The following is a 26389-nucleotide window of genomic DNA, read 5'->3' as shown; positions in this document are numbered from 1 at the left end:
TGATAATGGGCTCCTGGAGTTATTTTTTTTGGCAAAAAGAAAAATTTTGTTTACATATATTACATGTTTCAGTAGGAGGTGTAGTGAAATAGGAGATGAGATGAGTAGAGTTTTGCTTATTACATTATCCATCTAAGGTCCTATAGGTCTAGAAGTTATACCTGTTGTACTAATAACAAGATTCTGAGAAGAAGTTATGTGAAAGAAATCAAAACAAAACACCCCTGGGGTGGGGGTGGGGGAAACAACAAACGAAAACCAGTTTTCTACTTTTTGTTTATCATTGAGCTTTATGCTCTAAAGCAGAGTTACAATTGCTTAGGAGCTGGTCACAAAGACTGTTTCTGTTTAATGAGGTATGTGAGTGTTGGAAGAACTGTAAAACATTAAACCAGTTTCCATAGATGTTAATTTGACATTTTTACAGGAATATTCTTTTCACTTGTCTGCATCAAACAGATCTATAACTAAGTAATTATTTTGGTTTAGAATTTCATTTGCTTCAGTACATCCTTGTTTTCTTGTAGTCTCTTGCTGTTCTCCATGTAAAGCTCCCCCAGTTCAGATAGTTTGAGCAATATTGTTTTACCAGTTCTACTGGTTTCTTCAAAAGTCTTACAGCTTTGTGGGTTTTTCTCCTCATATTAACTCCAGGAAACCTGATTGTGAAAGTTGATTTTTCTTAGAATAAGAGGGCAAATTAACTTGGCAAATCAGTATTTCCTGCTAAGGTTGCAAAACTTTCCCAGATGGGATATGATTAACTTTCTCCTAGATGGCTCAGACTTCCAATTTTCTAAGTTGCTTGATCTTGAAAAGTGTGATGGTTAGCAATTGGATCAATAGTGGAATAATTTTCCCCATAAGAATTAATGTATTAGATAGGAGCGATATGCATGGACTTAAGAAACATGCACAGTTCAAATGCATATATGAAATGTATGCAGCGTGGAGGATAAAGGTGCAGTAGTAGACTGTGAGGATTGTCAAGTGGAGACTGGCTTTTCAGTGGCTGAATTTTTGGTGCCTGGAGATGAAGAATGGTCTCTAAAATAAAAATCAAAAGGTGATTGTTTAACATTCTGTATAATAATACAGATCCCTGACATCTGGCTGGAGATAATAGTAGAATTTAATGCTGCTTCATGAGAGCTGCTTTTATAAAATGCATGAAATATTAACTCTTGTTAAATTGTCACTGAATTCAGCATAGTCAATTTGAAATATTGATTGCTCATTTTGAAAATTTCCCAGCAAAAATTGTTTTCTTATTTGCTTTTAGACTTTTTTTTTAGTTTGTTTTTTTTTTTTAGACAAAGTGATTCTGTTCCTTAGAAAATCTCCCTCGCTGGCTGTAACTGTAGCTGCAGATCCACTTTAGTGGAAGCAATCTTGTTGCCTTGTAATAGCTGCATTTGCATTGCTACTATCTTCCTTGGGTGGCCAGCAAATGAATATTTGCCACTTTTGCCTAAATCAGCCTCATGCTGCAAGATTTCTGAACATGCTGTTAGTTCTAGGTGCTTTTTTAAAATATGGGAATGCAAAGGGGCCAGAAAGGAGCAATGCTTCTATTGGAGTTTTGCTTCCCTTCACTGGGTAATTGTACATATAGGCTACTGGGTATTTTAGTCTATTTGGAGATGGCTTATTTCTGTTGAACCATTACTATCTGAAAGGAAGTCAAAGTCGGAGATACTGTTTGAAATGTCAATTACTATATACATTTATTTCTCTTTCAGAGTATCTTAGCATTTTCATTACACATCCAAAATTCAAAAGTGTTAAAAGTTTAAAAATAAGGACATTTCTTCACTGTTACTACATTAGTTTGGGAGACAGCATTTGTACAAAATAGCCTTGATGTGAAGGTGTTAAGCAGGTGTGCATTTGTTGTCATGAGCTGGGAAGTACTTCAGGCTTTGTCTTCCATATCAGATGTGGCCAGAAGTAAGGAGCATCATTAAAACACTCAACGCTCTGTAACTGGGCACCCATTGAATAATCTGAGTGTGAAGAAGTTTCCAGGTGGAGGTCAGAGGAAACATTTTTTACTAACACACTGATTAGAATTTAATTTTCCTTGGGGAAGAATGTAGGAGGACATAGGAGTAACGGTTGTCAGTGTGCCTAAAGGTGGATTTTTGTTTTGTTTTGCCATTTTAAGTGGGATATGAAGTGTTACTGTTAAATTTAAAAAGGATTCCAATGAAAAAGTAATAAAGTAATCTAGTGTTTGGGAATTTTTACTTAGATAATACTTTCTTAACCTGTTTTTAAAAACGGGGTTTTTTTGTTTTTGTTGTTTTCTTTTTATTGTTATGGTCTAAAGAGCAAATGTTTGGTATTTACAGGGTTTTTTCCCCTTGAAAGGAATTACATCAGTGATTTCATAGTCTCTTTGAAAGTTCATCTTACATGGTAAAAAAAAAAAAAAGGAAAAGTTCTAAAAAGACAAAGGAATTAAATTGTGCTTGTTCTATGTTTTTGTTATTTCTGCTGTTACTTAAGAACAGCAAGAGTGGTTTTCTTGCTTCTATGAAGTAAATGTAGAGTTTCTCTGCCTTATGAAAAGTAGGTGATCTTTGTTACATGATAGTTTCATCATTTTTGTTTATATCAGGGAAAGAAGGCTTCTAATCAGAGAACTATAAAAAAAATCATATGATGTCAGGATGAAAGTGTGGTTTACAGATTACATTTTTTAAAATGAAGTTGTAAGTCCGGTCTTACTTTTCAACAATTTCTGAAACGGATGAACATTGACTATCAGGAAGCTTTTATCATGTTTACAAGTACTGTGTTTCTTGAATTGAGTAAATATTGAAGATCTATTTCACTTTTTTATAAGCAATTACTGACTTGCTATTTGGATTCTTCAAAGAAGAAGGGACAGGTGAAAATAGTATGTGACCCAAGGGTTAGCTGGTTGCAAAGCTTTAACAAGAAGATTTCATAACTTTCACATAACTGTGAAAAGATTACTGGGTTGCCTGCAAATATTTCTATAGTTATATGCCAAAAGAAGCAAGCAGTAGGGGCATTGTTTTGGTACCCCTTCCCCACTCCTGCTTCATAATTGATACTTTATGGGACTTCAAAATTTCTTTTTTCTTGTATTATGTGTGAGATGAAGGGGGGTGATGGTTTGTTGTGGTTTTGTTTTTTTTTTCAAGAAAACTAAAAAAAACCCACAAACACCCAAACATAGAATTGTGCTTCTGTTTATTCAGATATTGAAATTGCGTAATATGGTCTGCATGGAACTATATTTACAGCTTTTTGGCAAACAGATGAAGCAAGTTTGCAGCCTAAGTAACAAACTGCACAGACATAGCCCTCCATTAAGAGTTGCTTGTGTAAGCATATCACATTTCCTGGAATGTAAACCACATTAAAAAATATATTTTATATGCTGTAAATCTCATTAAAGCACTGAAATTAACTCAGGTATTTTTTTATATTTGCTTCTACTTAGCAGCATTTGTAGCAGCACTTTCAAATGTATAGCTGCTTTCCACATGTTTCTTCATGGTAATGAGCAAACATGAATACTTGTTATTGTAATGTTTTTTCTTGTAACAATGTACTTAAAAGTTGTTGTGCAGTTCAGACTGGTTCTCCTAATTATGCTGTATATGCATCAGTAAACAACATGAAGATACAAAATGTAAGTTTAGGGGAACTAATTAAATTTTAAATTCAAAGCACATCACAAAAATTATTTGAACGTTTTCAAGAAAGTCGAAAATCCTACAAGCTGCTCCAGTTCTACTAAATCCCCACTCCTCTGAAACTGAGAAAATGAATATTCAGTATTTTTTCCATTTGAATCCCTTGACATGCTATTGATTCACTTTATTTTCCCAACAATTTTCTGACAGATTTCCCAATGTGGATTACTTATGTGCTTTGATATTCATTTTGTGACTGCCTTTGAAAAGCATGTAAAACTTAGAGCTGCAGCAGACTATTCACTAGAGCTACAAACTAGTGAACACAACTCTTGGAGTTAGTGTGTTTGCTCTGCTGGCACATGCAATATACTACTTTGAGCATCCAACATATGGAGTATTAATTGAAGGTAGAAAATGTTGAAGAGGTAGGAATTAAAGATTTTCATTGGCTCATGGCAATGTTATTGAAAAGTTTAACATCGTGAAAGGCATGTTCCTTCCATGTTCCATCCCTGCATGGTATGTTTAGTCAGTACCCTTCATGTACATTTTGGATACATAAGATACATGAGAGAAGTACTAGACTTTCAGGTAACGAGTGTTATTGACATGAATGCAAGCTGAAAAAATAGCATTGCTTGTAGAATGTCACTTTGTGCAGGATATTTGTTATGCTCAGTAAGTCGTCTGAACAACCTAGTTCTTGTCTTGCTGCCAGTGCTGGGTGTGGGGGAGAAGGTTGACCTCGGCAAGTATGGTATCCTTATAAGTGTCTGTCTTGAATTTTCTGCTCGTGGAGATTTTTAGGTTTCCTATAATAAAGGTGTGGACTAGCCACATGTTGTTTTCTGCTCTGTGTTCAGATAAAATGGCTTTCCACAAACAGAATTCAGGCCTGTGTGTCTTAGACCAAACCCTATTCTTACCCAAAATCTCTGGCAACAAGAGATGCAGTTAATCGCCAAGAACAGTCAAATTTTTCACCCTTTGATGGGGGCCAGTCAAATTTTATACCTCCAGAAGAACTGACAGCACTTTAATTATTTGTAACTTTTTTCTACCTGGGTGACTTCCTAAACCTTTAGCAATTTTCTTAATCTGATATTAGCCTGGTATGAAGCATGGCATTTTGCTTGATTGGATAAACGTATGCAAGCAGTTGAGATAAGAATTGAGATTCGAGAGCTAATTTCTATGTATATGCTTTTGACTTATTTTTCAAATTATTTTTTCACAAATCCGGGAGTGTTTGTGAAAACACTAGAAAGAAACAATGTTCTGAAGGTGAAGAACACTTACTAGGAAGTTAGCAAAACAGTAAGTCATGTATTTAATTTGTAGCGTGTTGATAACTGTACCAAATTGGTATGCCTAAAGTAGCACCTGATGACCCAGGTCCACAGTTGTGGGTATATGTGTTAAAGGAACACCATTTCAAATCCAAACCTATATTTAATACCTGCAGCAATGTATTAGTTAAAAAAAACAAACAAAAAGAACGCTGCAAAATACACAACAAAACCAAACACAAAGTGTGAAGACAGTGTTTGTGTGAATATCAGGCCAGAATAATATTAAGCAGTTCTGTTTGATCCTGATTTTCAAGGCTTTTTAAGCTTTATCTTTACTGAGTTTGTGAGCTCAGATATTTAAAAATCTTTTTTCTAGGTAGTTCCTTCAATTTTGGAATCAAATACACTGAAGCAAATTAGGCCTTTGAAACTTGCTAATTCTCTAAGCTGCTTTATGAAGGAGGTTCCAGGCTGGTTTAATTCAAATTAATACCTTGGCAATATCTAAGCATCTAATACTAGTGTCATAATTGAGAGTTCTACCATGCATATAACCCATATCATTGTTATGCTTAGGTAAAGTTCAGCTCCCAAGATATCGCAATGATCATCTTGCTATATCCTCTATTTAGTATTCTAATTCGTGGTGTATTCTAAATCCAAGAAGGAATACTTTTGCAACAGAGACTTAGCTTTTAATCTATAAAATACAGTTTTCAAACTGAGAAAAGGGGAAAACTGGTAGGAATAAAGGAGGTCAAGCAAATAAATTAGGATTGATATTTAATTTTGAAATTGAAATACCATTCCTTTTCTGAAAGAAATATGTTATTGAATAATTTGTTTTGTGCGGTTTCTGGACTAGATTATTAAATTAAGATATAGTTTTCTTGAAGTTCCTTAAAACCTTCACTGAACAGTTTCATAGGAACAAACTCATTGTTCTCTTCTATAATAGGACCTTTTTTTTTCTGAGTCATGATAAGAATTTTCTGGAAAGAATTTTGAGGAAATTTTAATTTTCTAGATATCTAGATCAACTGATACAATGCAATAGCAGTTACTACTCTGAACTGGAAATTACTAAAAATGCATACAGAAATTCCAGGTTACATGGCTCAATAATGTTTTCTGGATTGCTGACAGAGATGACTACTTTGGACAGTCATGTTGACTGTGTGTGAGGGCATGTGTGGACCTATTCCTAAAAACTTTTGGGGTTTGATCATTCCAGAGTAAATATGATGGAGAGCTAGGAATCTTAAAGATATTTCAGTTCTATGAGTCCTAGAAAAATAAGTAATGGTTAGAAGAAAAAAATTATATTCCACTGAGGGAGAAGGGTATAATGTAATGTCAGCCTTTATTAGAAATCAGGGAAGCCACATGAGCTATCCGCCTTTAGGCAACATTCTGCAGGAAAGGAGGATTCATTAGTTTTGCTCTTCCAGATACTAGTTGGCTTGGTTTGGAGTCACATTAACCTAAAGCAAAAACTCCTGTAACTGTGGGAAAAAGCCCACACAAGCAGCACAGATACTGACCAGTTAATTTAGATTAATTTAGAAAACGTGACTATAAATAATGCTGTTAAATGCGCATGCTATTTTGTAAAAGTGGTGAAAATATTTTGCCCAGCCATTTTTACTCTCACCTGTGTGTTCACAACTCGTTTTTCTCAAACAAGCTACAGGCTTGGAAAGTCAATTCCTTAGTGATGGTGTCAGAAAGTAGCTCACTGTCGTGAATCCTGTGCTGATGCTGTTAGGTTGTATCTGAGAAAGTTTATCTAGTCCAACCTCCTGCTCGGAACAGGAGTGACTTCCTAGCTAGATGATGTTGCTCAGGCCTTAGGCAACTAAATTCAGTAAATTTCAGAAGCTGGAACTAACATACTCTGAGTATCTGTTCCAATGATTAAAAACTTATTTCTTCTAAGGCCTGCAAGACCTTTTTCTGCAGAACAGCTACCTACCTACTCGTTCCTTCGCCCGCACTCCTGCGTGGAGCTGTTGTATTCCAAAAGAGATCCTCTTCTCTGTAAGGCTCTGTTGTCCCATTTTTCTGGATTGACAAGACTCTTTTGAATATAAACTGCTTCCATCCACAAGCAATTTGGTATTATCTGCAAACTTGCTGAAGGTACACTACACCATGCCTGATGTAGATGACATTGTTTTAGAACGACTTCACATTCCTCACCAGTTTCAACCCTAGTCAAACCTTGGCCTTCCCAGTTCTATTCCTGCTAACTTAGATGAAATATCACTTGTATCTATCATTTGGATACATGGTAAATTAGTCTGATTTGAAGAAGCAAGCATTGTATCAATCACTAAGATCTGCTAAAGTTCCTACAGAGGGAAAAACATCTCTATTAAAGGAGTCTGGTAGAAATTGTCCATAAAAGATTTATTAATCTTTGTATTTGTGTAGTCTGTAAAAATAATTTGGGCAGATGGTGTAGGTGTACCTCTGAATCATCTCCTGGTGGCATGATTGACCATTTTGTACATGGATCTGCAGTTTGGCATAGTACAGTATTATATAAATTCAAGGCTTCTCTTTATGCCGATACATAGTTTGGGAAGCTTTGAATCCAAATTAGACTTCTTGTTACCTCAAAAGCATATGGCCAAATGGAACTGTCTTTTTATATCCAAAAGGCCACATCTTCTGGCTCAATTTATTTTTCCCTTGAAAGTTCTTGTCTCCCTGGATTATGCATGTCTTCCATAAGAGGGGACATATTCTTTATGTGCATTAAATACTGTTCTCTAGGCTTCATGGTTTTGAGGTGAAGACGGTGGCAACGGAGTCTAATATGCTGCAGGTTATTTGATCCCATTCTATTTCACTAGATAAAGCTAGGGAGGGAAACTGGGTTTAAACAGGCCAGCCCATGATCAAGAGTTGAAAAGTGTTATTTCCAAGTGTGATGTAGCATATATGTGTTCAGAAGAGTTAATATATATTAAGCTCAGGAAAAAAAAGGTATAAATTAGCTTCTGTAGACAAGTTTTAAACTCCCATGTACTGCTTGGGTACTGTGACTTTTAAGTGTTACGTCACAGCATGGATCTTACATCAGAAAACCATTTTTCTTTGTCCTTTTCACTTGCTATTTTTCTACTTAGCAAGCCTAAGAGAATGTAAAGATGCCATTTAGCCATCACTCAAAACATTTGTTTTCTAATTTTTTGTATATTTTTTATTTTTTTTTAATTTTTTCTAATATGTAGTATTTGCTAATGTCCATTGCTATGTGTTTGCAAGGAACTACCTTCTCCTTTCTTACCTTCTCATGCAGGTTAGGTTTAAATGGCCAATCATTAATTTAGCTCAAGACAGCTTGTTCTTTGAGTTAACTCACCCAATAACACATTTATGCTTTCACAGGCGATTATACTCAGTATCTGAGAACTACTAATATTAAAATTATTTTTGTGCAATGATCTAAAAACATAAAAATATTCAAAGCCATATTATTCTTTCTGTATTTATACCAAAACATTTTTCTGCCTTGCTATCAGAATTTTCTTTGAAGAAAATATTTTGAAAAGGCAACTGCTTAGTGTCTTTGGTGACACTAACATGAATGGAACTGTTAAGCCTCTTATTTTTATGAATTAGAGTACCTTAGAGCTCTTGCGGTAATGATCTTAGATTAGGGGAAAGCTTAAAATAGGCAAGGAATGAATGCTTTAAGATACTGTTCCATCAAATGGTTAAACATTGTAATACATTTATCCTAAAAATGTCATTAGAATACCTAATAAGATAATGTAGTTTATGCCTGCTTATGATTGTTTGCATAGATTTTGGTAGGGCTGCTAACACACTAAGACATATATAACCTCTGCAGAACCGTAGCAGTAGTTATATCAAAAATCAATATATTATGCTAAGATATTGAAAAATAGGATTTTCTACCAGCTATATACACACCTTAAGGTATAGTAAGAATTTAAGCTAATGAGCTTGCTGGGTAGGGTTCAAAGTACAATCATCATTACCTTGTTTGCCAGGTGTTTCACTTTTTAATATATGCTTATATAGAGAGATATATAATAGACACTTGTTCTAGCTCTCTATGTAAATTTATTTTCCATTTTGAGGGGTTTGCTTTTGTGAGTGTTTAGGTGGGTTTTGGGGTTTTTGATGGTGGTAGTTGTGTGGTTGTGGTTGTTTGTTTGTTTGTTTTTTTTTCACAAAAGGAGGTAGGAATATAATGAGTGCCATGACTTGATCCTTTTGTAGCAAATTTTACTGACTCTGCACCTTGTAATGGCAACTTCCTCTGCAAGCAGGCAAGGTGTTTGTAGACTCAGGGGTAGAAGACAAATATAGCAGCAGATTCACAGTATTAATCATACTGTAAAATATAGTAGTGCCATAGTGCTAACCAAGAGTAAGGCCCTGCTGAGTGGAGATGTGTACAAATCAAAGCATGGATTATCACCTGAATTCCATCCTAGTCCCTAACTTCTGTGACCAGTGCTGAGTACTTTGGAAACTGCAGTCAGTGCTGTAAAATATGCCACAGTGGAATTACTCATGGACTTTAGAAACCTAGGTTTTCTTTTCCTACACCTATTTATCCAAATAACAGCACTGTGTTTCAGCTTTAAGTTTGTGTTTATGATGGCTATACAAATTTAGCATAGGAAAACTAAGGCATTCTCAAAGCTTTCTAAGATGCAGGCACAATACATATGTATTACTTGGGGTCGTTCTTTCAAATTCTTTAATTGGTTGCAGGAGTATTTACAGTACTCGGGTTAGTGGAAAAATTACATGTCACTATTTTGAAACAATAAGTATCTGTTTGTGATTATTTGTGATAGACATTTACATTTGTAGCTGTCCATAAGGAAGCGATAATTCAAATTCATTCAGTATCAGGACACAGTGATCTCAAATATTCAGTAGTCCATAGGCAATCATATTCATGCAGTAACATGCTTGAACCAGAGTTTTCAATTGTTTTTACCATTTCCAGTTTTAACTTTAGTTTCTTGTGGCCGGGGGTAGTAACTTGAACATTTTTCTACTGGAGAATGTTAATCTTTGATAAATGCCATGTTATGGATAAGTACTTCCACATTAGTTCAAAGCACATGTATCTCATTTCCATGCAATTAAATGATACTCAGATCCTAATAGGTGATACCTTGCTGAGGTGTTTTTTTCCTTTCATAGTGCATGTGTCTTTTTTCAGCAAAGCTGTTAAATAACTAGGATTTCTTACTGATTTAGTCTGAATAGTATTTAATTAAAATGCAGTTTGTGACAGGGCTTGTCTTGGCTGCCACTGAGATTTTTTTTTAAGTACTTTGTTTGTTAGGGCACTTGGCAAAATTGTGGAGAAAATGTTTCCTGTCCCATAGAGTCTATAAAACAAATGTGTAATCTAAATTCCCTTGAAATTAATGAAAATATCTCTTTTCTGGTTACTTATTTATATGAGAGGTTTCATGTTGGATTCAGATGTGGTGTTAAAATAAATAACTGAAAAATTAAATAACATACTTTACTTTCAATCATCTTTAAATATTATCTTCTCAATATTATGGCATTATTGAACTTGAGAGGAAAAAGTCCAACTCTGTACTGTTATATATGACCCTCAAGATTTCATCTGGGTTACTGGATTCTTGGCACATTGATATTCAATATATTTGCAGGTATGAAGAAGTGTCTGCTTATAATTTTGTCGATGTGTTTTGCATAATTTAAAGCACTGGTAAGAATACTAGGAATTAGCAAGAATGTAGATGTTCTGGTAAGAACAAAAATCAACTATGTGTAAGTAAGGCTTGAAATAGCTAGCTGGACATCTCTTGGTATTGGTAATTCAATATTTTGTAGTTTTCCAATATACCAGACTTATTCCTTTACTATGTTAGGAAGGAATTAAACCAAAAAAGTTTTGCTATGTGTCGATACGGTAAAGATGCTGACACAAGAATTCAGCTTTAGTCTGTGCCAAGTATGTCGTGTAGTTCAGCTGGAGATACCACTTGGGATCAATTTTTCTCATCCTTTTTTTGTTGTGGTGGGGGTTTTTTGTTTCTTGTTTTTTGTTGGTTTTTAACAACTGTCATCTTAAAACTGGTGCAAGAAACTTTCATGAAGCATCACACTGAGGAGACTGCATATCGTTACATTGACAAATAAATTTATGCTTAGTACGTACCAACTGCTGAGTCACTGAAGTTTAGCGAGAATCATGTGTTACAGTTTGAAATAGAAGCATATTGTGGGATGAAAATACCAAATAAAACTTTATAAAAATAGCTATAAGATAGAGAGTATTCTAAACTAAAAACATATTGTATTTTTGAGGTTTGACTGTTCTGACACATGGTACTGCTGCCAGAGGAATCTGATAAGCCTGCTCAAGGTGTTTTTTTATCTGTTATTTGATGCCCTAGATCTTTTCCTATTTATACCAGTGCTAACCAGGAATATTGTATGTCTCTATATCTTCAGTTTGATGCTATAGACAAGCAATAATACATTTTCCTTTGGATTTGCAGACCTTTGTAGAATCTTGGTGGAATATGTAGAAGGGAGTTGGACTAGATGACCTTTAAAGGTCCCTTCCAACCCAAACAAGTCTATGATTCTATAATTACACTGGCTGAAGGAGAAGGCAGGTACACTGGTTTGATTCCTAGTTTACTGAATGGAAAAATAGACTGCTCTGAAATTTATGATATATTTTTTTATCTTAAATGTTACACTGGCTTAAATATGAAGTAGAAAATCTACTAATTGAAGCTATTTGTAGATGTAACAAAGGCTTTTGACTGTGGGTTGTTGGGGAGAAGAGGGAGAGGGATTGTTCTGACTCTTAGTTTTTGCCCTGAAGATGTAAGGCTAACTCTTGCTGAAAGTGGTAAGAGTATACTTATTTTGCCAGGCATTGAACTGAGTTCTAACCACACTCTTAGCTTGGACAGCTCAGCAATAGGATTTTTCAAAGTAGCCTGTCCTATTAGTCTGAAATGTGAGTTCTGTTAACATTGCTTACCTGTTTCTTGCTCATGTTGCCCAGTGTGCTCTGCATGTTCCACAAGCAGGCCAGCTGCTTATCATCAAGCTGTCACAGAGCACGCTGTGGCCAGGACCCCACAGTGGATACTAAACGTGTGATATTTTTGGTATGCGCATGTACCAGCTAAGGCCTCTACGCACCTCATGAAACAGGCATCAAGTAAACAAATTAATTTACAGGGAGCAGTCAGAGGTGTGAGCAGTATCTGGGTTTCCCATCTACAGAATTCTGCTGCCACAGTTTGAGTGGTGTCACTGAGGAAGGACTGTCAGATCCAGTCCTGTCGTTAGTACTCTCACAGTGTGAGGGTGGTACTTATACAAGCAGCTCCACTAATGCTGCACAGTTTATCTTTAATTTTTACATCAGGTCTATGGCTGTTGTTGATACGTAAACTGCACAGAAAAAAAGGTTAACAATTCAGAGGTCTGCATAGTCCCATTTTGGGGGGATTTTTTATGTTGTGTGTGTGTGTTTTGCTTTGGAAAACAATTGCATTTACTGTGAGGTTGGTTGTATTTTCCTTTTAAATAGCAATAAAAGAATAAAACTGTAAATTTAAACAGCTTCCTGACTTGCTCACAAGCCATTTCTCAGAAAATAGTCCTAAGGCTGTTTTAGCTTTCATAATCTTGTAATGATAGGATTCCAAATATCTCTTCTTTTTAATCTGCTTACATATATGAAGGCTGGATAAGATCAAAACATACTTTTTATCAGTTATTTTTATACCATTTTTATTGTCTTTATTCATTATAACTCAAAAGAAAATAACTGTTTCTGAATTTAGCTTTTGTTAGGTAAGGATTAATCTAGGACAGAAACTGTTCTGATGTTCTTGCTTAAGAAAAAAATGCTTTCTACATCCAACAACCTTCTAATTTCCTTCCAAAAGAGAAGTTATCTAGATTGAAGCAAGAAAATAATGTCCACGTAACAGTTTACAATGAGCACTTCCCTGGACTGGGACAAAGGAAATTAAGCTTTCTTTTTTTCTTTCAAATAAGGCCCTCCTGCTCAGATTTCATCTCTGTATGATTTTCAGATGTCTTTACGTACACATCTGATTCTGTGTGTATGTCTCTTTCTCATTGTCTTTCAGTTTGTACAGTGAATCTATGCAGAATTCTACAAATCCTGTGGAACTAAGGTGAGTGGAACGTCGTCGTCTTTTTAGATTTCGGATAGCATGAAGAATATTGGCCGCGCTGCCTCCAAAGCCCATTGTTCAAACCAGCAGATGGTGCTATGCAGCATCTTATGACTCCATGTATCAACTGGAGTAATTTTTGAACGAGAAAACTACTTAAAGTTTCTTGTGCGATTCCTGAGCTGAAACAAATGTTTGTGGAATTAAGTAGTGATTTCCTTTAAGTCTGGGGGACTATTTTACTGAGTATGTTTTCAGTCTTTAGATGTTAACATATGCCATATATTGTTTGGTTTTTTTCCTGATGAAATCAGGGGTACCCAACCACACTTAAACCAACTGTAACTGTTCATGTCACTTAGTAAAGGTTTGAATTTTCTGACAGAATAACTAATAAAACTTTCATATTAAGAGCTAAAATGGTTTAGAAGAGAAAGAAATTCTGGGAACTGTAAGTAAAAACAGCAGCTAAGCCTTTTATTTATGGAATACAGATGAGGGAAAGTTTGGCTTTTTTCTTTCAACAATAACCTTAGCTGTGTGAATATTACAAAACAGTTTAAATATTCAATTATTTACTGCATACCTACTGAGGGCCTAAAAAGTATACAGTGAGGTAATGCATTCTGAATGTATCTTTTAGATAATTTCATTTGTTGCACGTAATTTTTATCTTGCATTTAGTTTTAAATTTCAGCATAGCTGTACGTTGCTCTGAGATTCAGTTATTTACCAAAAGGGTTAAGTGAAAATTCTGATGCAAGAATAAAATATGGAGCACTTGAATTGTAAATAAGATTGTTCCAAGGTTTCAATTTGTTGTATTAGTCAGTGACAAGTACAACATTTTTAATGCATGCCATAAGATCAGTCTACCCAAAGTAAACAAGCAGTAGTCTGTGTGCATCTCCAGCAATTGGTTAGGGTTATATGTATGCAGCTTTGTTTCTGATAATGGATTCAAGTTCAACATAAATAAAAGCAGTGTACATTAAGGAGGATAAATATATAATTGCCATAATCTGCATCTAGAATTGAATGGATGTAAACATGCTAACCATAGAAAACGATTCCCTCAAACAAAAAGTAGCTAGCTGGATGATTATTAGCAAAGTATCTGTAGTTCTTTTGTTATTAAGCCTTTCCTTTGGAAAGATGGAAACTATCATTTTTAGGACACTTCTTTTGAAATCGTTGTGCTTGAGCCTTTTACATATGAGATGGAATTGTATTATGTGGGTTATATACATTTTGTGGCACCGTAGTAAAATACATCCTTTGTAGATTGTAAGATCAGCAGAGAGCAGACCTACACTGTTAAAAGTTTTGATGGAATTTTAAAGAGTTTTCCCATGTAGAATTCAGTTTTAGTTTAAAAATTATATTGCTTTTTATCTTAACACTTCAAAGAAAGAAAAATGTTTATATCAATATGCATGAACAAGGTATAGATAGTATTTTATGTTTTTTGGTTATAAGTGATGTTTAAAAATGTACTGTACTTGCTTAGTCTGTGTAATAGAAAAATTATGCAGAGTATTTGCTTTCAAAGGGCATGACATAGGCCAGGCAGAATTATATTTATGCACAGCATCCTAATTATTGAAACTTGTATCTAATAGAATTCAAAACTATTAATATCAGGCTGAGCTGTTTGTAGTTGAATATATTGGTTTAGAAAACTACTAGGAAAATGTGACTTAGATTTGAATAATATGGATTGTTTTCCCAAGAACCAGGAGGGTTTTAGATAACCGGATGATACATTAAAGTAGCTATATTCACCTGTTTGCTTAAAAAAAAAAAAACACAACAAAAGAAAAACCCCAAAAAACCCCAACAAACCAACCCCAATGTTTGACAGAAATTTTTTCACTAATATATTTTTTAAATGTTAACTTATAATGAAACATATTTGTCTTTCAATAAATATACTGAAATATATTTCTATCTTCCAAAATCTGGAAGTCTTAGATTTACACTGAAATACATAAGACTTTGAAACTACATGTTCTGTGTATTGAAAAGAATAAATGTTATTAGAAGAATGTATTATTGATAAGTTACTAAAGACAAGTATGGATTTGAAAAGACAGTTAAGCACAGTGACAGTGTTCAGACTTGGCATCGTCATGTCAGTGCTTTGTCTCTTATGAAGCTGATAATGATATTTTTTTTTTTTAAGAAAATCTATCATTTAAAAAGACATCTAAGAATTTGAAGCCTCTTTTTGAAAATACTTTGAAATTGTGATATCACAAGTTTTAACAGTTTAAAAACTTCTGAAAGAAGAAAATAATGACAACTCTTTGTAGTTAAGTTACTTTTGCTGGCTCAGTTATGCTTCTGTTTAATTAAGCACATGATATTTACAAAATTAACAGTAGGTTTGCAGTATTATTGCTGTGATGCAATTGTAATACATTGTAGTAATGTAGATAGAAAAAGTAATTTCAGTATGCTAATATAGACCTGCTGTCACTGGACTGGAAGAATATACTTGCTGTCCACGCAAAATTAAAATTGTGAATAGGGAGTGTTAAATCTTGTAAAGATTTCATTGCATTTATAAATACAAGAGATATTTCTAATTTTTCTTTTAGGTGAAAGTAAACTATCTTGCATAAGGCAAACCTTGTAGTATCATTTTTAAAACATTAATATAAATAAAATATAATTAACTTCTACATGTAAATTATTATTTTTTGTGATAAACTCTGGTCTAATTTCTTCCTGTATTTCCTATTTAATATCCTGAAAATGAGTACTGAAATGACTAACTTGCTTGTCCTTGAACTCATTGCATTACTACACTTCATCTCACTTCATCATTTAATTTGTATGGTTTCCAAATCGTAGTGATTATCATCTATTAGTACCCTTGGTGACAGAGGGCAGGACACTGTTGTATCAGAGTTAATAAAGCAGAAACACAAGCCTAATTACTATGGGAGGTAAGCCATGCTGGCAAGATTTACCTTTCACATAAGGGCTATATGTGGTTAATACTTACAAATAAAGATGGATAGGTAGGCATCTATGTACATGCGTTTCTTTCTCAGGTTTAAATAATTCATTTTTGTATCACGATTTTTGATATATTATGCTTTTTTGTAGGGTTCTGTGCATATATCGCTGTAATAGTTTTCAGATGCTTTATGTCCAATTTTGAAAACTTAGCTATGCATGGAAGCTTTCATCTGAGTTAACTTAAACGATTAGGCAAATACAGTGTAGAAGCTCTCAGGCATTTCTTCTACCTCTGCAAATTTATATTAAAAAGCATGTATACTAGATATATTGGCTTAAGATTTATTCAAAACTGGTCTGTGAATAACAAACATGAAAATACTTGTCATGATAGCATTAAATATAATGTGTACAGAATATTAAACATTATTTTCTATAGATTTTTGATGGGGGTTTGTGTAGATATGTTTATTCATACAAGCATGTGCGTGCCCCCATATGTAGAGAAACCAGTGTTGCAAACGCTTTTTTTATTATTTTGTTGCCAGTGTCTTACTCATCACTCAAATATACAGTGTTGGCCCACAGTTCTTATAAATCGTAGTGACTTTAGAGATGAAATGGTTTGATTGGATACTTCAGATCTCTACAGCTAATACACATATTTTTAAAGAGAAATAAATCTCACATCTTCAAATATAGATGTATTTAATTTTCTGGATGTTATTTGAGTGTGGAAAGTTTTAAGTCTTTGTCCGAGTGGTATTTATGATGATTTGTTCTGAAGTGCTACAGTCTTTATTTAATAAAAAGAAATATACTCAAGTTTTTATGCTATGAGATTGACAAATGTTATGGTAGTTTATACAAGACTTTATATAATGTTTTATTGATTGACTGCATGTCAATTTTAATTTAAGCTTTATGATTCAATCTGTGTCTATTTTTAATTTAAGTGGATTACATTCCGTAAAGATCCTTTTACTGTATTGACTTGGATGTACCATATTATTAGGTACTATGAGTTCAGCTTCTACAAATCTGTTAATACATAAAACCATAAGAAGCCTCTTATGTTCAAACCAGGTTAGAGTGAAGACATCAGATTAATATTTGATCATGTAGAAGTGCCCTTAATCAGATTTACTTATTTCTCAGAGTGTTTCTGCAATTATCATAATTGTTGTGCTAAATATGTTTGTCTTTATATCTGGCTTTGAGCATAATCTTCTCTCTTGAAACCCTCTCATTGTGGGGCTCAGATTCCTGCACAAAACCCAATTAATATTAAGATGACAGTCCCTGATGAGTTCCCAAGGAGCCAGCAGCTGAGCAGACTCTGTAACATTCTTAAGTACAGACTACTTGAATGATCAAGAGCATCTGAGGGAGACATACAATTCAATAATCCCTTTCTCAGGAAAGTCAAGAGTCCTGTGAGATAAGAGTGAAATCAAAGGAACACATCAGAAAGAAAATGACGGGTATAGTCTTGTAGTGTCTCTATTAAAATGCAAAAGTTATGGATTTTTTTAGGGGTGATGGGAACCTTTTCTGTTTTATTGATTTCTTTTTATAGTTTGATGATTTCTCTAAGATTATCTTAAAAGCTTAAAGAATAAAGAGACTTCATCAAAAGGTATTTTGTGTGACAGGAGCGTACATACTTTTGTTTCCATTATATTAATTAATACAGCACATTTCAGTGGTCTTGTTTTTGAGACTTAACTTATGCCCTTTGCGTATATGGTATTTGTTGCGGTTTTTATGCTGTGGTGACCCACAGGTGATAAATAGGCCACATGTGACTCACTCTGTGAGAATTGTTCTGTGAAAATATGGAGTTGCAGAAAAGCAATACTGTTTACTGGGTTTTGTATGCATCAAAATGGCAACAGCTGGTCTTTTCGGATATCCTCTTCTATGGTCTAATATCAGCAACTAAAATTACTGCCTGATGGTAGCATGCTAACGTATTGATTTGTAATCAGAAATTGGTTTCCTGTCACTTTAAAAGAGAAGCACTAAGGGGCAGTAAAAACAAGCCTGTCTGTTCTAGATGGAGCTCTGGTTCAGGCTCCATGCTCTACATCTGCTTTTAAAGAGCTCACATTTTTTTTAAAAAAGAAGATTCTACAGTTAGACTGAAAAGGCCTATTGCTTTTTATTTTGTTATATTGTGCAGGGTTTCTATGTGTAAATTGCTTTTGAAGTCCTTCTTAACAAATATCCATTAATTAAGATATTTATTTAAAAAAAAATATTATATGGCTGAAGCTGATATTTCTAGAAGTAAAAAACAAAAAACCAAACAAAACATCTCAATGCTGGTAAGTGTTCTTTCACTATAGATTTATATCATTAACAAAGTTTCATTATCTGAAACTTGTTAGACAGTAAGATAGTAAACATTACTAAGTGATCAAAAATGCTCTTCTGTTCAAAAATGTTCTTCTCTATCTTTGTTAGTGTTCCTGCATCGTCCCTTAGGTTTAAGTCTTATGCTTTTCGCTGAATAGATTTATTCAAGTAGTTACATAAAGATTTGTTTCAAAACCAGTAAGACTGTAATGGAATGCAGCACAGGCGCTTTCTAAATGCAGATTTTTAAGTCTTACTCATCCTCTGGGTTTAGTTCAGTTTATTGTGTATTATGGTAAACTTTGCAGCTGAGGACATTATCCTAAGAAAGTCTAATATTACATTAGGGGTATGATCTGCCAATATAAGCATTTCTGTTCATTTTCCCATGCCAAACTAGACTAAATTATGAAGGATGTTGAATAAAATGTGCCTTCTAGTTTTCTTCTGGCTAATTAATATTCAAAAGAATCAAAGAGGAAAAAATGAATACCTAAATCATACATATGTATATGCCTTTTGAGCTTTATATTAAAGGCAAAATAACCCCTTACTTGGTTAAAATCCAACTTAAGAGTCAACATACAAAGGTGACTGCTGTATAATATTAGACATATCTGTATTATGTGGGCACGTTACTGCTCCACCAGAATCTCTCAATAGTAATTATTATGCCAAGCACCCTGTTGGCACAATTACACTAAAGCTCTAATTAGTAGCAGTAAGATTAGAACCCCTACATGTTAAATCTGTAGAAGCAAAGCTGAGTGAAGGATTTAAAACAGTTTCAAAACATTGTATTGTCTTTATTACAGTCTTTATATTTCAGTAAAGAAGAGTTTTCTATAAAATGCACTTAAAATAATCTGGTCCTGTCACTAAAAATAGGAAAGATAAGGTAATTGCAGTCAAACCTCAGTACTCTGCTTCTATCTAGGTGCTTTGTATCTGAAGTGACAAATCCAGTGAACTCTAGTGGAAGTTATATACTTCGAAGTTTTTCCTTCCATGATCTGATATTTTTTTGGATGGATAAAAGCTTTTTCTGGTGCCTTCAGTCAGTTCTTGGTGATCACGGAGTGCTCTGTGCTGTAACTTTCTGGCATGTGGCAAGTCTTATGTCAGAACTTCACTGGTAGCTAAACATGAACCTTGTTAATTTACGCCTTTCTCAATTTCACTCTTCACCGTTCTTTCTGTAAAGTAATGAAAACACAAAGTTCATTGTCCAGCTATAGCTTTACAGAGAGTACACAAACACAGGGTGATGCCAGTCTGAATCTGTTCCCTTAGCAGGGAAGAAACAGTAAGAAGCCAGCACAAACAATGTCAAAGGACTGATGTCACTGTTTAAAAAGTTGTGGTCTTACCACCTGCCCGATAGATATTTCAGCAGTGCAGAAATGGCTGATGATGCATCTCCATCTAGATTTAATATTTTCTAAAACAGAGCTAAAAAAATCTGTTTTTGTGTAACACTTTGCATGTACTCTAAGATCTCCCCCCCCCCCCCCCCCCCCCCCGCCCCAGTGCTGGATCTTAGATATGGTATATTCAACTAATATATTAACCGTTCACTCTTAGAATAAGAGGGGAAGATTTGCATGCCAAAGTTGTTTTTTCCTGTGTTTCTGGTTCTCAGTATACTTTGTGTTTGAGAGGAAGAAGCTGATATTTTCTGGCTTCCCTGTTTCAGGGACAACTTCTTTAGCTGCGCTAAATTATAATAATGATTCCAAATGAATTATTCTTATATATAGCACATTGCCAATTTCTCACTGAGGAAATGATTGTATGATTGCGTTGTCTTAACGTTTATTGATTGTATAGTGCCACTACCATTAATGAAGAAAACTGGATGCAAAGCTAACTAACCTGGTAAATATATTCCCACTGGTTCCAGTAAGATTTGAATTATGCCTACAGTGGAAACGGGCATCCTGAGGGGAGGAGGACACCTTTTGCGGTTCTTATGGGAAGGCAGGGACCAGGGAATTAATTTTATGAGGGATTTTGCACTTCAGCCCTTCATGTTTGAGGATACTCTTTATTGCTGTTACACATCTCACTAACTTGGTCTGAAAAAAAAAAAAAAAAAGCATAAATACAAAACTGGGAGAGAAGGGATAGCCTACATTTAAAGGTTTCTCCTACTGTGTTTTTCCACAGTAGAAGAGAGGGAGCGTTACATGACAGTACTATTGTGTTTTGTCAGCCCAGGAAGAGACATTAAGGTATTTTTCAGTATCGCTTCAGGCTGGTTCAGTGTCTTGTGCTGCTGCAGAGAGAAGCACAGTCTCCATTACATTGCACTAACTCTACTCAGACGGCCTCATATAATCAATCTAGTTAAATACCTTTCTTTGTAAATGCCTAGATGTTGAGGGCACAGGTGAAAATCATCAGTGCTCCAAAAGTATTGGGTTTTTATATGCATTATTCAGACGTTAGGTAGCAGTGACTGTATATAAATTATGTGGCAGACTCAAGATCCTGCTGGTTTAGTTTCAATATTTACCTTGATTTATTATTATTATTATTATTATTACTTTTAGTCTCAACTTTGGGGAAAAAACTCTTGTAATGGAAAATGAAAGGTATTTATTAATAGTAAAATTGCTGTCACGATATAACAAGTTTTAGGATTTTAAAGAAATTTAAAATTGTTGAAGTTTGTGTTTCTCTCATTGTTAGTACTATTAAATGCATATTAGCATGGTCATTTTTGTTTAATGGAAACAAATAACAGTTAATCTTATTGGGAGGTTAAGTGGGTTTACTCTGTAAAGGGCAAATCCCAAATGAATGTTTTCTTTTTTTAAAGAATAGCTTTAGTCATTGACAGATGGTCTCTGTCTGAGTCTCCCTGTAGACAGATACAGTTTCTTTTTACACGTTTATGAAAGTTGTAGGTACAGATATTTGGTAATATGCTGTTGTGTACAACAAAGGGCAAGCCTGGTGGATTGATAGGATTAGATTTCAGAACAGTGACATATGGTTGGTTTACCAAAATGGACAAAAATTGAAAGGGGGGGGGGAAAAGTTTCTACAGTTACAGCTCTCCACGTAATAGATGAATTTATATTTGGCCAATTGCCTCTTACAAAAGACAGTATGGTAACTCTTATTTAACTGTGCTTAGAGTTAAGCATATCGTTACTATATCATGATTGTGTGCATTTCTGGCTTTCAGATAACTCTACAAATTGCCATGTTATCTTGAGTGTAGAAAACCAGTAATGCCCTAATTTAGAATATTGATAATTTGGTCCCTGACCCTAACCAATCAGATATCAATATCATTTACATCTGTACTGCAAATTTGTTTTATAAATACAATTAACAGCCTCCCTAATCCTGCATGGTAAGTTTACATTTTGCTTACCCTGTATGCTACATGTAAAGTTATAACATCATTATAACCTTAATCAAGTAACTATACAACATATTTAGTGGTGATTTGTCACAGTAAAATTATTCATAGGTGTCTTGAGTAAGTCCAGTTATATTTATGTGTTATGCCATACCATGTTCTGTGGCAATGGAGTTTGCTAGATTGCATAGATTTACTGTGTCTGCTTTTTTTTATGACTGACATAGCAATAACCAGATTGCAAGGATATTTATGTTGTTTGTGGCTTAGCAAGATAATTAAAGGATATAAATTAATCAAGTGCAATTAATTAGAAACTTTATGTTCACAGCAGTCCTTCTTTGCATGTATAATTTATATGTATTGATTTCCTGGCTTTCATTAGCCTATGAGATAACAGCAAAAATGCATTAGAGAAGAAAATGTACAATTAGCGTGAGAGTGAACCCTGGCATAATTGATAGATCAGCACATGTTTGGGGCAAATATAAAGCTTTGTTAACTGTCATAAGCAGTTAGAATTGATAAGTGGTATTTCACTACATATCTCTCAGCTGATTAATGGTGTTTTTAAAGAGTCCTCTTAATGGGAAGCTGATAGGTTGGTTGAATTTACATTTTAATCAGAGTATTTATGATGGAGGCAGCCATAAGAAATTCATTGGCGCAGTGGTAAGGACCTTCCCCTGAGGGATTTGGGAAGAGAAAGCATTTTAATATGGCTACTCACCTTCCCCTTCCTTGTGTGACCTGGTCAGCGTATAGGAAGGGCAAGCTTATTTGCTGTCAACTAATAACATACTGTCTGTCATTAAGGAGAATTTCAGTTTTTGATGTGCTAAGTCTTAAGGTAAAATGAAAATGACAACCTACAGAATACTTGCAAACTTATCCAGGAAAGAGTAGCTCTGTTATTCAGACAAATAATCTGCAACAACTACTTGTGGATCCTTACTGTGTGAGCTGCTGTATTTCAGTTAGTTTTGTTTAAACACATTTCTTTTATACCTCTAGGCCCTTCTGCTGTAGTAGTACTCTTGACCAAAACAAGTCCTTGATTATCTGTTGAGCAAGGATTTAGCATAGATAGGTATGTTGGAATAGTCTCAGCCAATTTACAAGTGGGGCTTGTGATTCATGGTTTAGGTGTCCTTTGTTGGAACAGCTGTCTATATGTTGCTTAAAAGCCCCATGTACATTTGCACTTGCAGATAGTTCACTGCTTGAAACTAGAAGCTTTCATATAAAAATGTTTTCAAGTCATGGTTTCTATTTTAGATTATTTTCTGATTTATATATAAACACACACGCTTTCTGCTTTAACAAAAATATTTTGCTAATGTACATATTATTCTCATTATACCACGCTTCTGTCTAGCAAATAAGCAGTTTTTCTTACCTAGTTAAACTAGTCGTTCATACGGAACAGGAGAGCTAGGCTATAAAGCATATTGCTTTAGTGGTTTTATTGACATGCCTCAGAAGTGAATAGGCTCATGTATCACTTTGTCTTGATGAATTCTATTTGATATTCTTTTGTATGCCTGTTCCACAAAATAAGCAATAGCTAGGTTTTTGTACATAGTACATTAAATAAAGTTTTATCGTTTAGGTATTTGGAGTTTTGGTTTTGTTTTACGCTGTCAGAGTAACTGATCAAAAAAGCTCATTCATAGAATATGAAATGTTTGGTGTGAAAAAGGAAATGACAACTCACAATGAAAAGAAATGAAGCACCCCATGCTAAAAATTATAGTTTACTTCTATGTCACGTTAGTGATATCAGATAAGAATCTTAGGCAGTATATAGACACATTAGATTTGCATTAAAAAGTCTTAATTATTCAGAGTTCATTAGTTTCCTTTTTTTCACAACTCAGAATAATTGAAAGTTGGGTGGGTTTCGCTATTCGGTAGCGGTAACTACGCATCACCAAATGACAGTTTCATAGACAACATGGAAATGGTTTATTCCTTTAGAAAGAAGGAGACAAAGTGTTTATTATATCGTTAATTATTTTAATGCAGGAATTAGGGTTTCCTATATTTGTAACTTAGATAGGTTGCCTCCTGAATGCAAAGCTGTCTTTTGTATTGTGTTCTTGCTCGATTCATGTTGTGCCTGTTGCTTTACACAGTGTTTCAGGCTGGTTTTGTCAGCATTGCAAAGGTGAGAACTATTGTTTCATCCCTCTGGTGGCCACCAGAAAGGAAAAGTATTGAGCACTGTCTATGAAGTAATTCTCCTTTTTTCTAGCAACTAGAAATACAAAGCTGGAACGAGAGTTCTTTGATAAACTTTAGAATGAATAAGATTTCTAGTTTAAAGTGACCTGACTGTAATACTTCAGGGTTCTTTGTCCACAATCAGGAAAATGAATACATTTGAGATACAGATCTAAACAGTACCCATGTGACCTATATTTGCTCTCATTTTAACTAGAAAGATTTCTTGTACTGGAAAAATCCTTTTCCTCTCATTTTATTGCCATTTTCTCTGATACTTTCTTCCATGGCCTTTTACCCATTAGTGACTGGTACCAGTCCCAAATGTCAGGTGCTTGCTCAGATTTTTGTATACTAGCCCTTCTCTCATATGCTTATTGCTTGCCCTGGTTGAGGGTCTGGGCAGCTCCTCTGCTGTCCCTACAATGGCTGCCTAAGCCTATTCATGGTGGCCCCAAGAAAGGCTCTTTCCAGAAGACCACATGATGAAAAATCTCATTTACCTTCTTTCCTCTTAAGAAACCTTCTGTAAATGAAATTTGTCGACCAGCATGTATGTAGACCTTGCAGTGTATAATTGTATGCTTCATACTGAGAACTCGCTTCCAAATGAACCAGGCTTATCTGGTAAAAGTTACTGTGACAGTTAAACTTGAAAGTAAAAAATGTTTAAATCTGTCTATATGTAATTCTAAAATGAGTGAAATGAAAAAAACTATTTTAAAGTAAGGTGTCTTATGGGAAATAATAAATAAATGTTTTCTTGATTCTCAGTTTAAGTGAAAGCCAGATGTAAAATAGATGGTTGTTGTGTAGCAGGCATGTTGAATACATAATGATGTCATTTGTCTGTTGTAGTATACTCCATGTCATTTTAAGAATAAAAATTAAATCTAGCCAGAAAAAACATTTTCGTGCCAAACTATGACAACATCTTTTCAAAAAGTCTGACTGGGTAGTTTTCCAGCCAGATATGTATCTGTTTTATTTAAAGTATTAGACAGGTAAGCTATGATTAGACAACTCCAGAAATACAATTAATCTGTTCCCAAATGCTATGTTTTCAATGGATTGAATAAGCAAAGATGGGGATAATAACTTTATCTGAGCAAAACACAGAAAATAGCTATAATTCCCACTAAGCTGTTGCACACGTACTTTAGTATTTTTAACTGAAAGCTCACACACTTTCATTTTATAATGGTTTGAGTTCTCCCCAGTTTAATGCTAAGAACTCTCTGGGAGTGAAAATGTGACAGTATTCCAATAGAAAAGATGGAGTGGCACAGTGGTGTGATAAGGATGTGGTATGTAAGTTGTTGATGTGAATGTATTAAATTAGTTTATATGCACCAGGAGAAGAGCTACTTGAGCAAGGTATTACTGCCTACTAACCACCATAAATTCTCCAGTCAATGGGAGCATGCCCAGGATTTTACATGAGATTCTTTTTTGCTGTAGGATCCCCATCGTTGGCTGATTCAAGTGCAGTTTTATTCAGAGCCTTATAAACTGTAAAAGCAGGTTTGAGAACACTGCACTAGGCAGTTTGTTAGGGATGGGGTATTACAAATAGTACCTAAAGAAATACCTACCTGAATGTGATGGCTATGTTATGGATGCTGGTGGTGTTCTTTGCACAGACCAAAATTAGCTAAAACCTGTCTGCTATGCAGTAAATAACAGCCTAATACTCACTTCTGAGAAGCAGGACATTGTTCTAAAAGTTTTACTGGAATTTCAGTGTAGAATATGCTTCTGCTATGCCTTCTGCAAATAAACATATTTTGCCCAGAATTAATTGTCCAGTTTACACAGATGCTGGCTTCCTCACAGGTTTTATCTAAAGTCTGTTTTCTCTCTAAAGCAAAAGATGACTAAAGCCTCTTTCTGATCAAAGCTGCTTCCTGCACATTTTATGATAGTTGATTTAAATTCACAGGTTAATGGGAGTATGGAGGATAGAACGACTCCATTGCTCAGCAAAACAGGCCATTTATTCTGAAAAAGAGGGACACACTGTTATAAATACCCAATGTTTTTGTAATACAGTATTTGGTAAATGACAAAGCAGCCAATCTAATTGGCCTTACTGATTGACTGAGCCAAACTTTCTGAAGTTCTGAAAGCGAAGGAAAATATCCAACCAAATAATACAAAGCTAAACATGCAAAAAAGAAAAGTATTTACTTACATGCAATGGAAAGCGATGTGGTATTTCAGAAGAACAGAAATACGAAGATGTCCACTTAAAATAAAAAGAAAAATCATTAT

At 34.6% G+C, this 26389-nt stretch overlaps 1 protein-coding gene across 2 annotated transcripts in view; it reads left to right on the top strand.

The window, feature by feature from the left end:
- TOX3 (TOX high mobility group box family member 3) overlaps positions 1 to 26389 on the top strand; it is a 489533-nt gene that overhangs the window by 391766 nt on the left and 71378 nt on the right. The window contains exon 9 of one of the 2 annotated variants that reach the window (XR_013923633.1): positions 13135 to 18482. The gene's annotated coding sequence lies outside the window, so the exon portion shown is untranslated. Of the gene's footprint in view, positions 1 to 13134; positions 20028 to 26389 lie in introns of those variants that run through there. The other variant, XR_013923634.1, reaches the window with a different exon arrangement.

This window comes from Falco punctatus, assembly GCF_963210335.1.
Source record: "Falco punctatus genome assembly, chromosome: 14".
NCBI classification, from domain to species: Eukaryota; Metazoa; Chordata; class Aves; order Falconiformes; family Falconidae; genus Falco; species Falco punctatus.
The sequence above is the reverse complement of the archived record's forward strand: the minus strand, read 5'-3'. Positions and strand labels throughout refer to the sequence as shown.